At 44.5% G+C, this 12,052-nt stretch overlaps 1 long non-coding RNA gene across 1 annotated transcript in view; it reads left to right on the forward strand.

Moving 5' to 3' along the window:
- Positions 1 to 10,951, forward strand: part of LOC109314167 — a 39,472-nt gene extending 28,521 nt beyond the window's left edge. Inside the window, exons 2-4 of the long non-coding RNA XR_002102235.1 lie at positions 2,752 to 2,867; positions 9,870 to 10,141; positions 10,754 to 10,951. This is a non-coding gene — a long non-coding RNA (uncharacterized LOC109314167). The remainder of the gene's footprint in view (positions 1 to 2,751; positions 2,868 to 9,869; positions 10,142 to 10,753) is intronic.
- The last annotated feature ends 1,101 nt before the right edge of the window (positions 10,952 to 12,052 follow it).

The following is a 12,052-nucleotide window of genomic DNA, read 5'->3' on the forward strand; positions in this document are numbered from 1 at the left end:
ATACTGTGGCCTGTGTTATGAAGCAGGTCAGATGAAAGGATAATCTAATGGCTGCTTTAGACCTTACACCTATGCATGAACCTAGGGCAGGGTCCTGGGCTATAACTGTGGCTGCTCAGTTTCCCTTTCATTGTGCGTTGGGTTGTAAAGCTCTGATCTGGATCTGAACTTGCCAGGGTTTGTGTTTTCAGCATCCAGGCTTTTTGTGGCTGGCCCATCTGTGACATGCCGGTGCCTTTCAACACCGGTATGTTTTTTCGTTCTTATTTTTAATAAAGAAAAAAAATGCTCCCCATGACCTTGCCAAGGAAAACAAATGCTCTTAACCAACCTTTCAGTCATTTTTGTGAATGCTAATTTTGAAATGCGAAGTGGTAATGTCCTGGAGCTTAGGGAACAGCCAGTCTAGTTTTTATACTCAATTAGTAGAGAAGGTTTGTCCAGAGCAGTCTGTAACCCTGCAGTCAGTGTAACCCTGCCGTCACTGCAACTCAACGTCTTTCCTCATTGTTAAAGAGCATGCTCAAATCCATTAGTTAATTCAAGCTGAATAAACTCTGTGGCGAGTTCATGCCAGATACTATAAAAGGGAATATTGAATTGTTCCTTGGAGAGGCCCCTGGGCTCTATCATGGCTATTTGGTATTCTTTACTGAGACACGGATACACTCCTACGTCTGTCTGCAATCTGGTAACTTTGGTCTGTTGGGGAGAACTGAGTGTGAAAGCAGAGTGTTTCCTAAAAGTCACGGTCAGTACTTGGGGTGCAGAGATCATTTTATAATATGGAGTGCGTAGAAACCTGCTTAGGTCCCAGCCAAGAAGGACAAGTTTCCTGTGTGTGTATTCAGCCTGGTGAATGTCGTCTTCATTGTGCTAACTTCTGGTGCAGGCTCTTTCAGTGGCTCTTTTTGCAGAGGAAAGGTGGTGGAAGAAGGTCCTGTTGAATGCACTAGAGCAACTCCTGATGCAAGCTCTGCTCTGGCAGGGTCTAAGGTGCCAGAACTGGTGTTGAGATGTATATCTAAAGACTACATAGATAAGCTATCTCTCTAAAGACTATCTATATCTATCAACATTTTATTTATTATTTATCTATCCATCCATCCCCACTGGCCCAATAAATGAGAGCTCCTTCCCCACCCCCCCCAAGCAGGATTCCCCACTGAGAGTAGCTGTAACATGCCCTACATTCCTCTGGAGTGGCTGTCCCTGTAGTCCTGCTGGTTTTACTGGCACAGGAGCTACAGCAGCACTACTGGATATAGCTTGTCATGCCTCATTTCATATGTTGGTGTGCAGTGACCTCATTTAGCAAACCCAGGAGGGCGTTGGGAGACAGGTTTAGGTGCTGGGACTTGTCCCAGGAATGCAGCTTTTCCCCTGCAAGAGGCTGAAGTGGGTCAGTGCCGAACTGACAGGATTAGCTCCATGATCCTGCTGTGCGCCAATTCTGTTTGTTTTTGCTGGAGGTCTCAAGTCTCTTTACAGCTTCAGACCGAGAGACCGGAGCCCTTGTCAAATCTACAAATGCCAAAGCGTCCTGTGAAGATAGCCCCAGGGGCTATGGGAACCCCAGCAGAGTTTAGGACAACTGCTGGTCTGCTATTGGAGTCTTCCTCTGCTAGAGCTCCTCTAGCCTAATCGGCCTTAAAAATAATAATTAAAAAAATTGCCTAGTCTGAAGAATGAATGACGGGCATATTGCAGACGAGGCTCCTTACGGAAAGGTGCCTAACTCGAAGCACTTAAACATATGTTGCTCTATATTATTCACTAAAGATAGACCCAAACTTTCCATGGTAACCATTCCAAAACCAACTTGCACTCTTCTAAAGCTTCGTGTGGCTTAACCATTAATGAGGGTTACAATCCCCTCAGAACATTGGTATTAAATAAGTGTGGAAAAAAAATTAAGTCTTTTGTTCTCATGCATATAGATATCTGTCAGGGCTACCAGGCAGCCAGAAGCTGTCCCTATATTTATGCTGCTTAACACTTTGCGTTCCCAAAGTATTTGCACCCTTTACTTGAGAGTCTCAGCTTTGCTTGCTTGCTGTAGGCTGTTGAAATGAAGCGAGCAGAAGGGCCTGGAGTCAGAGAAAGGGCCCATGAAATGGTTCAGATTGAAGTGAACAGTGCATTCTCTCACTTGTGCTGCCCAAGGGTGGCTTGTCAGCCTGAAATGAGTTGAACACAAGCACTCTTGTGTAAAGCTGGGCCCATGCCCCTGCCAGCAACACACCCACAAGGATGCGCTGTGCTAGGACCCCTGGGAAGAAGCATCTCCAGCTGCTGCCATGTCAGCGGTGGTCCCAGGCTCTCCCCCAGGACCCATCATCCCTCCCATAGCAAAGAAAGAGAACTGGGCTGGGCACTCTCCAACTACAACTGGATCATCTCCTTCCTGAGGGTAGCAGCCTTCCCTGGCTACCTGCTAATGTAGTGAGTCTTGTAGCTGAAACCATAGAAGGTTACTTTATTTTGACACTTTAAGCTGCTGTGCTTGATGGGGAATGGCTTACAGATATATAAAGAAAAATGCATTTGTTATAATTTATTTTTCCTTTGGTTAAAAACAGGCAAGTAAATACAAAATTTTGTATTAAAAGAAGGTTAGTTTGGGTTTCAAAATCAAGCACTTGGAAAACGTCAGAAGGAAGGTTTTCTATGCCACTTTAATTGCACTCTTTCACGCATGCATTAAAGATGCAGTACTTAATTGCATGATTGCTTTTTATCTTCCCACAGGACCTTAGGCTTAATGTTTGTGCAGGATGGATCTACTCTGGGGACGAATCAGGATGACAGAGTGAAGCTGCTGTTGTCTGAAGGACCCTTCCCTCAGTGCATGCAGTGGTTGGAAGGTAAGCGATGAATGAGGCTGGGAGTTACAGGTACAGGAAAGACCAATCTGATGGTAAAGGTGAGAATACTGCCCTGGGAAACTGGATTCTGTCCCTGTCTGTGCTACAAGGCTCTTATACAATGTGGGGAAAGTTACCTAAGCCAAAAGCAGATGCTATAGTGATGAGTACCAAAAAAACCAAAAAATCCCATGAGAAATTCAGTCATTCTTATTCTCACGTGCACTAAATATAGCGAGAGTCCACATTGAACAGAGAGGAAAAAAATGAAGTAGTAAGCATTCTTTGTTCCATGTGCTGAAAGAGGCAAAGATCCTGTAATCAGGTAATGAAATACAATGTCATAATGCACCTGCGGCGAGGGGCCAAATTATGGTTGCACAGGCAGCTTTCATTCCGGCATTTCCTAATGTCAGAGTAGCTCACTTGGCTATGTTTATGGTTTGTGTGTGTGTGCATGAGCTATACTGAGTAAAACATATCACTGCTTCATCCTCCTCCACTGCTGCAATTCTGTCACCCTAAACTTCTGTCACCCTGAACTTCACAGCAACAGAGCTGGAAATATGACCCTCCTGCAAAGCAAAAGTGCCTGCCAGCTGAGTTTAAAGCAAAATCTCCTTAAACTGGTAGCAATATAGACTTTGGCATACAATTGAACAAACCTGAGTCCAACTGCCAGGAGTCAGTGGGGCACACACTCAATTGCCAGTATGTTGTGGCATTTCATATAACTGTAAACAACTTTTATAATGAGATTTTTAATTTCTGAGTTATTCAAATGTTTAATCAACTCTGTGCAAAGTGTTGCGGTCCATCTATTGAGATGGGGAGAGAGAGCTCAGTTAGACCAGTGAGACGTTCTCATTGTTGGAGTTATTGTCCTGTTCGTTTACAGCGCTCTCTCTTCCGTCTTCATTCTGCTAGGAAACTTTATGATACTTCTATATAACCCATATAATATTTCACAAGCATTTCAGTGAGCAATGATGTTACCAAGGGCTACAGCGTTGCTTCCCACATTACATTGCTAAGCAACATACAATATAGCAGCTTGATATCCTCCTGCAGCTGGGAAGAAAGTCAGCTCTAACATTCAGTAAAATGTTTTTTTGTAATCGTGGGCTCCCTTTCCCATCACACACACATCCCTTTATTTCCACAAATAACTCAGGATTTGCAAGAATAGTGACAACATTCCTGGAGGTAGTGAGGATTTCATTTTTCCTTTGGATTCTTCTGAACTTTGGTGGCAGTGCATTCATGGTCTTACTGCCATTTTATGTATAGGGCAGCTTTCACTGACTTTGGGGTGCTCTGCACTTAAAAAATCCAGCTGAAACAAGTTACTTAAGCATGTGTGGAGCTGAATGCAAGTGAGTAGGCCTGTTGACCTGGGGCCAAACTGAGAGCAGAGCTAGGCCCTTGGAGTCTGTGCACAGTGCAGCCTGCATGATTTTTCTAGCATCTGCCAGTGGCATAAAGCATTGTATTTACAGAGTTGAAACCTTAGCTAGCCTGTTTGTTTATCCTATTTCAAACCAAGACCATTATAAATCTGAGAAGTAAAAAAATTGTCAAGCTTCCTGCTACATAACCTTTGCTAGCAAAGAGCCTGCCTTATTGCTACAGAAATATAGATAGATATTTTGGGGGGCAACTCTAGCTTCTTTCACTTTAAAAAATAATTTTAAAAAACCTGCATTGTTGAACTTTGCATTCTAAAGGGTGATGCCTAGCTAATCTACTTCAGTAAATCACGAGAGAGAAATTCTGCCAGTTTTGTAAATCTAATAAGCCTTTCTTATCAGGGTTTTTTTAAATGCCATTAATATCTGTTGTGATTACTATGCCCAGATACACCAGCCTTCCAAGATGCTGCTACCAAGGGATATTTAACATTTTATTATTGCCATTAGCCACTCTGATAGGCATCAGAAGAGGTTTGTGTAATTAATCTTCTGTCTTAAGGAGTTGGAGCACAAGGTCATAATCAGAGTTACTTTGGGCAATGAAATCATGAGCTGTGTAATGCTGAGTAAGTCACTACCCACATAAACAAGGAGGGAGCAGACTCGGGGTGCTTCAAAAGGTGATAGCTAAGAGCAGATCAACTGACCCTGAAAAAAGGAAAATTGTGGCTTGTTCAAGAGCTATTTCCTCATGAGAGAGAGCTGCTCTGCTGAGGAATAGCCTTCTTTGGGTGTGTGGACACAGGGCGTGCAGCATCTGAGAGAGCTTCTCCTTTAGTGACCAGACTGTTGCATGCTCCCCTTTCTCTTGGTGGGTGCCCGTGCCCCTAATGCCTGGGTGCTACCTGGGGAGCTGACAAACCCTAGAGCTCCCCCCATCTATACCTATTCCTGTATCCTATCTAATTAAAGGAAGAAAGACAGATTTTCTGGAAGTTCTGTGCCTCTGTAAGGGTTTGTGAGGATGACTGGCCCTCTAGGTGGCATGAGACAGAAAATATGGGCTTTGAGGATAATAATAGTTCATGTGGGGGTGAGACAGAGAGGCTCAGTGTGTGAGAAATGGGCTTCATTTGAACAGGGAAGGAGTAAACAGATTGGCTGATAATGCTGAATACCGTGCAATTTCCTTTTAAATTAGCAGATGGGGTGGGAAGGGGATATAAAGAAAGTGAGAAAAAAGAGAAGCTAATGATGAATGCTGCTGAACAGGAACAAAATGTTGCGAAGACATCATGAGCGAGTGTGAAGGATTGGTGCAGGAAGGGAAATGAAATTGTTGCTCCATAAAGGCAGAGATCAAAAGAAAGGAGCCAGTGGAGCTGTGAACCCATGTGTTCCCTTATAAAGGTGCACATAATGTGATGGTGGTGAGAGAGACACTGGGAAAATGGGATACCCCACTGTGCCTGGAGAATTAGGAGGGAGGGAGAGTTCAGCAAGATGATGGTAATGGAGTTGATAGCAAGATGAGGCGGGTGATAGAGGTCATTATAGCCTGTGCACAGTAACTACTGCAAAGGACGCATCTCCAAGAGCTGGGCAGAGCGAGTTTCATCTAACTCTGAAATGGTTGTATCAAATGAAGGTGATAATAGAAATCTGTTAGACCTCAGCGACAGGATGAGAAGGGAAATCGGGGCATTGTTAAAGTAGCTAAGAGCAGGCTGTCAAAAAGGAGGAGAAAGAAGAACTTAGGTTGGAACTGAAAGTCCCTGTTTGATGTTCTCTGACAGTTTTAAAAAGGACAGAAGCAGGGTGAGAGTGAAGGATGTTTCGCTGGGAGAGGGGGCATGCATGTGTATGGAGATAATGCCAGACTCTCCCTGGAACAGCCAGTACAATCAGCAGCTGCTTGGAGTTAAGATGCAGCAATAAGCCCAGCTCAACCATTTTAACAGGATACACCACAGTTATATCGTATTGCAGGATTTATACAAGCATGTTTGCACAGGTGTAGCATTAAATATTTGATTTGAAGAGATCTGTTTCTGTACGTGAAACATGGCAATGCAGTATGTACTCTGTAAGTAATTGGGTGCCTATATCCTACTGCTCTTAGATACTGGAGTTACTCTTAGCTGAAGTAGAAATCTGAGGCTTGGTACAGAGGCTTCAAGGTTCAGACTTTCCTGGTGTCTTATGGCAGCAGCTGTTCTAAGTGTATTACTGAGATGAGTAGATGTGGCATCTCCCAATGTATATTATGCCTATATTTGTGAGCAGGCACACACATGACTTGTTACCCTTAGAGGAGAGATTATAATACACAAATCCATTATTCACGTCAGCCTCTGTGAAGCTCAGCTAGCTGCTAACTTGGATGCATGCCCTTTCCACAGTGGGGTCTAACAAAGAGGTTGTAGAAAAATTAATGGAACAGAATTTGACTGGCATCAACTTGAATGAGAAGAAAATTTATTTTTTTGGAAAATGAGGAGGTGTTGCAAGAAAACCCCAGATGGGAATGATGCATCCTATTATCGCTGAAACAAAATGAAATTGTCAGAACAACAACAGAAGCCACCATGGTTCACGAGGAACCATATGGGGCCCCAAGCAAAGAGGAAATGCCGACAAGTGAATTACTACATAAAAGTGAATGTGACTTAAAAATAATTAGAAAAGTCAACCTGAAAATGGAGCAGCAAGCAGAGCAAGGGCTTCCAGCTCAGGTTACATTAGAAAAGGTCCTTGTGTGTGACTCCTTGGCAGCTCGCAAGCAGAGGAAGAACATTTGTCATCCCTCTTGAATAATATTGGGAAACCTGGAACTGAGCCACTAAAAGTATCGCTGGTAATGATTTGTTGCATCTCTGTTGCAGTGGAGAGGGTGCCTGGTTGCCTGAATTGCATGGTAGGTTTTGGTGAAGAATCTCAAGCTATAAGGCGCAGATCACAAAGACTGGGTATGGACTCGGGAGCTTTGAAAATAGATAAGAAACAGGACTTGCTGCTATTCTTCTGCCGTCGATCTTGATGGCAAAATTCACATTGGTTACACTTGGATTTGGATGTATATCTCCACATTGAGTGAAAGGAAGAACAAACCTGAGGAGTTCCAGTAGTAAGAACTTGTACCTTCAGGGAGGCACCTATTCTCCTAGACCTATAGTTTGCAGGTTGGACTAGATGACCTCCTGAGGTCCCTTCTAACCCTAATTTTCTATGAGTTACCTAACTCCTATCAGTGTTAAGATTTTTAACTGACCTTTTACTGGTTCTAGGCCTGTGCTTGAATTTCTTTCTAGTAACGGGCTGAAACTAATCTGCACAGCTTCAAATGGGCCACATCTGGATTCAAACTTTGCAACTACTCCACACCCCATCATGCAACAGAAACTGCATCCACCCACCTGCAGATTCTGCAGAAGTTTGTATTCAGGCAAAAAACCAGGAAAGACAGCATGAATGGGTAAAGACCCAGGCTCTGGCTCTTGAGTTGGTGACCAAGGATCACATGACCATCATCTGAAAATGATCTGCCTCTAAAAAGGTCTGCCTGTTCATATTGTAGAGGTGACGTTCAGGAAGGAGGAAGGTTCTTCTGCAGAGGAGCCAGGAGAGTGGCGACCTGCAGGAGCTTGCGGTGACTTAGACTGTCCTCTAGGAAATGGGGAGGACCGAGGAGGGCATGGAGGGTGAGGGAGAAGGCTTGAGGAGAACCAAGAGAATCTCAGCTGCGTTTCATATGCAAGAGCCGCAAGGGTTTCACTGAGAAGCCATTTGTACCAAGGACAGAGAACTGTGAATTCAGAGAAGAGCTGCTTCCTTGAAGGGAGAGCCAAATGTTAGCAGCCTCAGGGAAGAAACCTTCAGCCTTGTTTTGCTGAGCCTGATGCAGCAAAACAGAGATGTGCCTGTCAAAACTTCAGCCTTACAAAGAAAACTCTCCAAAGGGTGGAGAGAGTTACCGCACGGGAGTCGGAGCAGGAAATGGGCAAACCTCAGAAGGAAAAGTTCTCTCTTATTACCCTGCCTTTTGTGCCATCTAAGGAAATGACAGATCTCAACTTTCTCTTGATAAGCTTTTCCTGTGTCTCCCTTGCAGCTGCCCTTGCTGTGAGGTTTGTAAAATTAGAACTGTCGGAGGGGAGGAATTAAGTGAGAAATCAAATGTGATTAGAAGCAAAATCCTTGAGATGGAAAGAGACCTACTGTAATTAATGATGAAAGGAAGCCAAAGAACTCCAAGATGTGTTGGAGATGAGAAGCAAGAGGTTTTTTGGTGTTTTATTGGACCAACTATATTGTTGGGATAAAGTTAGATGCATTTTCAAATGCAAAATGCAGAAAGAGACCATGGAGAGCTGTTTTCTCTCATTTACAGCTCCTTATTTCTGAAAATGATGCAAGTCAGGGGGCTGTTGAGCCCCTAGGGGAAGGGATGGAAAGATACCTGGAGAGTAATTACTGAGATGCTGGCAAGAGATCAGTACGTTTGGATTGACTGCGGAGGAGAGGGTGGAGAGAGACCCTTGGCAGGGGAAAACAGCGGAGCACAAAAGTAAAGGGAATGAGGAAATAGCAAGTGTCTCACTGCAGGGAGGGCAGGGTGCTGTGATGCTGGATGGAGCAGTCTTCTTGATGAATTGCTAAACCCAAATCCTCGCTGCTATATGGCTGTTAAAAATCACACAGTGCTTTTGTGTTAGGTAAACCACAGCACAGCTAATTGGAGTTTGCCCTCCTGCATTTCTCCTCTTGCTCCAGTTGGCTATGTGGGTAGGGACCTACCTAAATTGCAGTGAGACGATGGGATTTTCATGGGCACTCATGGTGCACAGACCTGATTTTGTGGTCTTTTCGTGGTGAGCCCACCCCCTTGCCGCTGACCGGCCAAGGGGCCATGACAGCCCCACCCCTCACCACTGATTGGCCAACTGGGCAATTGCTCATCTTCAGACTGCAGCATTGCTTGCACCTGGCCTCTTAAAAGATGGCACCAAAATCCTTTTGCTTTCCTGACTGGCACCTTCATTGTGTCTGCATCACTAGTTCAGCCTCTTGGTAGGTCTCTCAAACCACGTGCCCTGTGGCTGCAGGGATTGCCACGTTTTCTCTGTATTCTGGTAAGTTTTTATTTGGGGGGGTGATTCCAGAAACTGCCGTTTTTCACAGTTTCTGTGAAAATTGCAAAACCACGATGAAAGTAGGTCCCTGCACATGGGTGGTGGTCACTTCCCATCCTTATTGGCAGTTCAGTTTTACTCCTGCATGTTGATGCATGCTCAGTGTCTGGAAAGTGGCTTGGGAACCTGTAGGACGAGAAGGCCAGTTGCACATCTTGGAGGGCTAGGCCTGTTCCTATGTGCATGGGTTGTAAAAATGGATCTGATGTTCTCATGGTTTGCTGGTCTTAAAGGAAGCAAGTGCATAGGAAAAGTGAATGTGACATCAAAGGTATCAGGGACCACAAAAAGGGAATGACAGATGCATCCATAAAGAGGCCTTGTTGAACTATTTTGTGTAAAATTGATTAGAAACAAGAGAAGACTCCTTTCTCTCTTGTGTGTCTTTCTTCTGTCAGGGTCTAAGCCGCAACACCACAACGAACAGAAAAACTAGACTGAGATCCTGTCTTTTTGTTGTGAGGATTTCAAGATACACGTGGAATGATTTTCCCCGAAAAGGCTACTGAAGTGAAGGGCCTCCTGGATCTGGAAGACAACTGGCTACGTTTCTAAGCGAGGAAAAAGAGAGAGACAGGAATCAGCAAATGGAGCAGAGAAGAGTGGAAGGAGCCAGCCTGTTGCAGGTAGCCCAGCAGCCTATGAGATTCCTGGATACAGCTGTTTCTAGGTAAGATGACTTTCTTTGCGTGAATAAATATTGCCTGGGCTTTTTATCCCTTCAGTAAGTTGTATGTGTACAGAACCTGCATACGGTATGTAAATTCTCCTCCTGCAGAAATTTGTTGTTGATCCCTTCTGTTCTGCTGGTTTGCTGGTGCTCAGAGGGGGAAGAGGTCTTGCTGGCTTTCTCCCCAACCCCATGGGTCTTGGAGCTGTCTTGTCAGCCCTCAACCCAAATGCAGGGTTTCTAGCAAGTCACTTGGTTTTGTTCAGGGCCAACTCTGGGGTGATGCAAATGAACCAGTCACAAACAAATGAACCGGAACCCCATATTTGTGCACTTGCCTACACTAGCCAGGAGCGTGTCCAAAGCTGTAGCATCTTGCTCTTAATTGGAGAAGCAAAAGTAATAATTAGCACGAGCCCTGTAACAGCTGACAACCAACATATAGAAATAGCCAGACTCAGAAGTAGTCCATATGTCTGGAGGAGGGAAGAAAAGATGAAACAGGAAGGGATTTATATAATAAATCCTCCCACAGGGCTGTTGCTTCTGCAGTTGTTAAGAAGGTATGAATTGGTTTGGTAGATAGTTATTCTAGCCTGAACCTTCGTCCAGGACTCATCCCAAACGATTGCCTCTGCAACTTCTGACAACTTTCTGACTCTGCTGTTTGATGGAAGCATCTCAAATCCCTTGGGGGAGCTGTTTGCATTGCAGTTTCAGCCCACTGCCAACAGAAAGGATGTAGATAGATGCTCTTCTTCAGAGTCTGCCTTCATAAGATTACAAATCCCATTTTGGGAGTCCCAGCAGATTTTGGTAAGTGTCCAAATGTTTGCATTGGTATTTCTCTGGACAGAGCTTTCCACTGCTATTTATTGTTTATTAACTTTATATTATTGCCTCAATAGCTGTTATGTGTGTGTTTGTTCATCCTATTGCCAATTGGAAACCCAGCCATTAGGGCTCTCTGTCCCTCAAAGAAACGCAATGTGTTGCTTGTGGATCCCGAGTGTAGAGAAAGCTGCAGAATTTTTTCTTTTTTTTAAGTAGCTGAGAAATCAACAACTGCCTCTTTTTTTTTTCCCCCCCCTGTTCCTAGGAAACAAGAGGAAAAGTAGTTAGTTAGGAATCTGTAAAGTCAACTAAGGTAGACTCTTGATAGACAGCATAGTCAATTGTGCACAGTGCTCTGCATATTGCAGCCCTTTTGTTGTCTTTGCCCAGGAGTCAGTTTGGTTTTCCTCTCTTGCGCTGGCACTACAACGCCACCAAAGATACTTGCCACAGTTTTGAACCGTACAACAGTGAGAGGTAGCTGTCCTGACTTTTCACTGCACCTTGACGGCATTACTTGTTTTCCCATCTTCAAGACAGCTTGTTTCTCCTTGGCAACATCAGACTGCTTTGTGGCATCCTGCGTAGCATGTATTATTTTATGCCCATTCCATAATGGCATTTCTCACTTCTGCTGTCTCTGAAGCCTGTAGCTCAGGGGGAGATGCTGCCATGAGAAGGAATGCTAGCGCTTGTTCTTCAGTGTTGTTCACGCTGAAGAGCAGGTGTCTGAGTCCGTGCCAGTGGCTGGCACTTGATTTGTTTGATTTGCAAAACAGTTATGGCATGGAGCTATTTCACAGCCTTAGAGAACTTCTTACTCTGCTGGCCTCTGAAGTTGAAGGGTGCAGGGAGTTGCCTGTTGTTTGAACGTGCTAGATAGCGAACCACTCTACCCCACAGAGAAGGTTTATAAACCATAGTTCATAGTTTCATAGTAGCTAGAGTCGGAAGGGACCTAGGTAGATCATCTAGTCCGACCCCTTCCTTGGCAGGAAAGAGCACCGGGGTCAGATGACCCCGGCAAGGTGCTCATCTAGCTTCCTTTTAAAAATCCCCAGGCTAGGAGCCTGCACC

The sequence above is a fragment of the Crocodylus porosus genome, unplaced genomic scaffold (assembly GCF_001723895.1).
Source record: "Crocodylus porosus isolate Cpor-Errol unplaced genomic scaffold, CroPor_comp1, whole genome shotgun sequence".
NCBI lineage: Eukaryota > Metazoa > Chordata > Crocodylia > Crocodylidae > Crocodylus > Crocodylus porosus.